Genomic DNA, 6000 nt, shown 5'->3' with positions numbered 1-6000 from the left:
TCCCATTGAGGTGACAAGAATTAGCAAAATAGTGGTTCGGGCGCTTTTCAAAAATAGTACCGGACGCTGTTCCTCTTGTGACGTCATAGCTCCGTGACCTGACCTGACCCGGTCAAGTTTCTTATACCATATGATAGCCAATACTTGCCCCAACATGCATGGGAAGTTTCATCACGATCCATCAACCGATGTCCGTACCACCGGCAGGAAACCTCGGACGTTGGCACCCAGTTTGTGAAAATCCGGCCGGAGGCTGTTCCCTTTGTGACGTCATAACTCCGTGACCTGACATGACCCGGTCAAATTTTTTTTATCAAAAGATGCGCAAGGTTTGCCCCATAAGATACCCAAAATTTGGCGGCGCTGCGCGCCGCCGTTTTTGCACTATTTCCGAAAAACCTCAGGGGGGGGGGTTGCACCAACCCCCCCCCCCCTACATGGGCGAGGGTTAATCATTTTGATGAGCAGCATATTTCTCAATGGCAACACTAATTTTTTTGAAAGCCAGATTACTAAAATATAAGAAGTAGCATGCATTTTCAATATGAATTAATGGAGTTAAAAGGTTGTTGCTATTTCGTTTCCCTGTCGGCTGACCTAGATGGGCAGGCCTAGCCGTCCTCAGCCATACACATTGGTCGGAGACTTGGGAGGTGCTCTCTGTGAATCTCCGACACCAGATAAATGTTCTATTGTGGGGAGCCGATCGGCCGCTGTGCTGTGCCGCTGCTCGCCGGGGCGCCGCCGCCACTTCTCGGGCACTTTTGTTTCGTTTGGCGTTCAAGTGGCACTTGAGCGGCGGCCTTAGGGCCTCTCGTGGTGGTCTAAATTGGACGCCTCCGGTTCGCCGGATCCGATTGGACTGGCCTTCCAAACGGTAGATTGAATTCTATAGTCAAATAGCTCAATCCAATCTGTCCGGTTTGACACCGGCCCGGTTTTATTGCCACGGAGACTGCCAGTTTCAAATTGATAGCGCAGTGTGATTCGTAAAGGCAGGGCAATTCCTGATTTCTCAAATAAAATATTTATCGACATTCGGCGGAAACGATTCTGCAGTCGAAATGGAACCGGCAAGAATGGCTTTCCGAGGCACTCCTCAGGGCGGATAGGGGGCCATTATGCGCCTTGGAAATGCACAAAAGCCTTTCGCTGTGACTGCGAGAAATTGAGCTTTGATTCAGCGTGCGATACACAAAGTCATTTTCCCTGACAAATACGGATGACGCATTACGGAGACCAAGTTCTTGAAATCAGATGAACGTCAGGATCTGGAATGTTTCGGAGGAACAGTGACCAGTCAGGGGGAAGCAGGGACACGGGAAGATGCGTTATTATTTGATACACGTGGACATTGGACACCTCACATATTAACAACATGCATACCTGTTAGACTTCTAGCCATTAGGTAATAATTAGGTATGCACTTACAAGTTAAAATAGTATGGGACCAAGACAAAGTATCATACATTATTGCTATTTAGATCAAATTCTGGATTTCTTTAGGCATATCATTTTCTGAATTTAGTCTTTTTCCGTATGAGCCCATCTGGTCGACGATTGGCGGCCACAATGTCAGCGAGGTCGGTGAGCCCCGTAATGGCCTCTGTCCTCATCTGTCATTAAATTAGTGCCGATCGCCGCGACCCATTCGTCTGATTACTGCTCTGTGTGTGACCCGGTCGACCGTCGACCGAGCGCGTTTGTCCGCCGTCCGTCATTACAGCTCTGATAACCTGGCCAAATTGTCCGGCCATTGTGTCCTCAGTCCGCACGGGCCCTCGGGAACCGGAGTCGGCGCGCGGCGCTGGACGCGCCAGCTCCGCGGGCGATCGGCGTCGTCAGTTCCGGATGCAGCGCTCCATTCAGCTGGCTGTGACCGCCGCCGCGTGGTCACTCAGCTCGGCTCAGCCGCCGCCGCCACATAGTGACGGTTGTCTCTGACCGTGCCGGGCCTCGGCGACCGGCGCGGCGTGGCGGTGTGTGCCCGGGCAGCGCATTTGTCGGCCCAGTTGACAGGCGGCTACGGCAGCTGCGGTCGCCCCGCCCCGCCCCAGGGAGCGGCCGGCCGCGGACGACAAAGAGACACGGCGCTCTAACTGCCGCAACCACAGACGGCCGACGAGCCCTCACGAAACCACCGTAAATGACTACTCGTCAGGCTTCCCGGCCATTCAACGGAAGCTCTGGCGTGCCTTCAGAGGCACGGACAAAATACCTCAGATGCAGCTGAGTTGCTGCTGTAAAGGCACGGTGAAATGGCGCCCATCTGGGACATCGGATGGAGAGCCACTTATTGTCGTTACACCGTATCATGAGAGCGGCGATAAAAAGGCCGTCACCCGTCCGGGCTCCGCTTATTACTGCGGCTTATCATTACCGCTAAAAACTGTCGCCGCGTTTTGAGACAGCCGCGCCGCCACCATTACCGCAATGACATTAGTTTAATTCTATATCTTTAGCAGGAAATAAAAACCGCCGTGGCCGGCCGGCCGGCCCGTCGCATGCGCGCGCCGGCCGGGCACAATGGTCGGCGGAGGAAGCGGAGCGGGCCCTAATGACAACTCTCTTCGGCCGGTAATCGGGCGCGCTGTGACACGAACGGCGCACAATTACCGTCGGACGCCGAGCGAGGGCCAAACGCGGGAGCGGCGCGCCGGCCGGAGCTCAGCCCGGCTGGCCAGCCGGAGCTCAGCCGGAGCTCAGCCCGGCCTGTGGCGCTGAGTGACCGGCCGGACTGTGGGGGCTGCGCGAATGGTGGACTGTGGGGTCTGAGGGAACTGTGGGTCTGTGAGCAGGTGGAGGCTGCACGAGCTGTGGACAGCTGTGTGAGGAGTGCAGAATTCATTCAAAGATATAATGAGCTATGCAACAGAGAGTTTGGTCGGTACACTGAAAGTGTGAGTTGTGGTTCAGTCGGCCACGGCCCTCAGAGTGCAGTGCGAGCTGGAAGTTGGTCAGAACAGCGGCTTGGAAGTGTTAGATCTGTCCAGATTTACTGGACGAAACCATTGGAACATCACGCATTTTAAATGTACTACATCCATCAGAAATGATAGCGTTGTAAGTGTCGCCACGCAAAAGTCAGTCCTGTGCCCTGGTGAATCGATGAGCCGATGAGTAGATGAGTCCGACGACACTGGAGAAAGTCAGTAGTTTGAAAATTAGCTGATGTAGGGTAGAAACGGAGGCCTAATTTCCGGTACCCAATGGCGCTGGCCTCCTACTCAGGCGCGTCTTCAATCTCGTAGAAGGCACGCCTGATGAAAATGCCGCCAAGGACGCATCCCACTTTTATTCGACGACGACTGATGTGAGTAGGGATGCGGAGCCGGAGCCGGAGTCGGAGCCGGAGCCGCCGGAGCCGGCATATTTTGCCCGGAGCCGGAGCCGGAGCCGGAGCCGTGAAACAATATAGCCCGGAGCCGGAGCCGGAGCCGGAGCCGCCAAAAAAGGGGGCGACTTCGGCTCCTTTTTATTTTTTGAAGAGGAAAAAAAATTGACCTAGTTCGGTTTGACAGTACAAGGCAGTAAAACATATGGTATGGTAGGGGAGACCCGGGAGGTATGGGCCGGTTTTGTGAAAAAGCAATTTTCTTCCAGTGGGCAGTGGCTAGACTCGGTTTTTCACTCTGTGTATGTGAAATTGCCTTTCGCCTGCAACGTGTGCCTGACATTAGGCATCTGGGATCAACTATTTTGTCCCGAGATAACTTTCAATAAATCATGTGCTTTTTCGATCCATCAAAATGCACCGGGAGGTATGGGCCATGGCCCGGGAGGTATGGGCCGATGCCATGTTTCATATTATTTTCTCGACAATGAGAATAATACTCGTAGCTGGTATCTACCTCGATCTCTCTTAGAGCCCAGGAACCGCATAAGCGGCCAACAGCTTGCTTCATGGAGGTCACTTGGGCCCATATGTATTTTGGTAAACTCAATCATGCACCATGAAATAAGATGAATAATATATTTCTGTTCGAATGAAATTCGAAGTTAAATTTTCGACCTTGCGCGACAAAAATAAAACTTATTGACGGGGACATTTAATGAAAGCATCTTTTTATTTATTTAGGATCACCGGGGGTGGGTGGCCCAAACCTCCCGGTTAGAACGCCATAATGTGCGTAGCATCTCAGATCATAATCTTGCAAGAAAGCTTCATATTGTCTATGCAGTCTTAATTTGCATGTTTTAAACTTTATGTTAGCGATGGTCTGACATCATAAAACGAGCCTGGTTCAAATTTATCACGAATTTTCTGTATGTACCGTATTTTACTCGAAGAGGGCAAAAACGCTTTATCGCCGCTCATTGCCATAGAAGACTGAGGAAGGTTTTGAAAATCACGTGGGATGTAATCACTGAAGGGCTGCTACCAGTTAACGCCGTCAAATGTGTAAAAATACGCAACACTTCTTCAAAACTGCGATGGCCCATACCTCCAGGGGGCCCATACCTCCCGGGTCTCCCCTACATACGTCATGGGCCATCAAGTGAATGAAAAAGCCGAATATCCCCAGTATCCCACAGTACGCAATCAACTTCCTGTCTGCTCCTCCCCCCCCCCCCCCACGTCTACTGCATCCCCAGAACATGAGGACCGGTCATCAGGTGACGGCCATTGTTTTGAAGCCAGTGCAGTGGACTGCGACTCCCAGCACCGTCTCTTCCCCCCCCCCCCCCCAATGCAGCCGAGACGGGTGTCAGCTTACGATAGTTCAGTGAACTCCGATTCGCGGCGACTACGTTTCCAATGCCATCGCTTCCTAGTCCTTTGTTCTGCCAGTTCTCTCCGAGGTGCGTTTGCGCGGGGTCGCGGTGAGCCGGTCATGGCAAAGAGGCGTATAACCAATCCAATTTTTCTTCCACCCGTATTTAATTGATTGCATAGGGGAGGTACTGAGTCGGAGCCGGAGCCGCCGGAGCCGGAGCCGCCGGAGCCGGAGCCGCCGGAGCCGGACCATTTTACTCGGAGCCGGAGCCGGAGCCGGAGCCGCCATAACATTTCACCCGGAGCCGGAGCCGGAGCCGGAGCTGGAGCCGATTTTTTTCTCCGGATCCGGAGCCGGAGCCGGAGCCGTCTGAAATTTCCACGGCTTCGCATCCCTGGATGTGAGGCAGGATATGCGAATTTTTGCAAGATTTAAAGTACTAGTGCAACAAGCACCTCAGCGACAGCTGGAATTAAAGCTCTCTTTCATACTTTGGTTGACTGTGCTGCATCCATTATCCTGCATTCAATATACATGCCACATCAAAAAGCATACATAGAACTCTCATGTAAGCTCGTTTTTACGATCGAGGCCAGAGTGAATGTCGCAAAAGCGGGGTGTTGCTATTCAATTGAAGGACTGGTATAAAGCACTGTCCTTCGTCTGTCAGCCAAGAGTGGCATTTAAAGCGGCCAAACGAATCGGAATAAACCATCGCTATTACCATCCTGAGTGAGGCTCCTTTTACGGCCAGAAGAACGGGCTGGTACGATCGTACTTATGCGCCAGGACGGACCAATCCTCTCCGTCTAAAGTGCACTGGCGGCCGGGCCGCGATGGCGGCTTTTATCGGGCCGTGCGAGCTGGACAGTGGCGCCGCGGCCGCATAGTGAGGCGGCGCGCGCACTGCAGCCCGCCTCATATCGGCGCCCCCTCCAAACACACACATCGACCGCAAAAAGTCCGGCAGACGAGCCGCATTAGACGAGGCGCCACACAAAATGGTGATAGGCGCCGGCCTGGCTCGGACCGTCGCGCCGACCGGCCGGGAAGGCCAGACCACAGGGTCCGGTCCTCGGCAGACCAGACCACAAAGACCGGTCCTCGGCAGACCAGACCACAGAGTCCGGTCCTCGGCAGACCAGACCACAGAGACCGGTCCGCGGCAGAGCAGACCACAGAGACCGGTCCTCGGGAGACCAGACCACAGAGACCGGTCCGCGGCAGAGCAGACCACAGAGACCGGTCCGCGGCAGAGCAGACCACAGGGAGGGCCCGGTCC

This window comes from Amphibalanus amphitrite, unplaced genomic scaffold (assembly GCF_019059575.1).
Source record: "Amphibalanus amphitrite isolate SeventyFive unplaced genomic scaffold, NRLGWU_Aamphi_draft 000000F_arrow, whole genome shotgun sequence".
NCBI classification, from domain to species: Eukaryota; Metazoa; Arthropoda; class Thecostraca; order Balanomorpha; family Balanidae; genus Amphibalanus; species Amphibalanus amphitrite.
Note: the sequence above shows the minus strand (reverse complement) of the source record.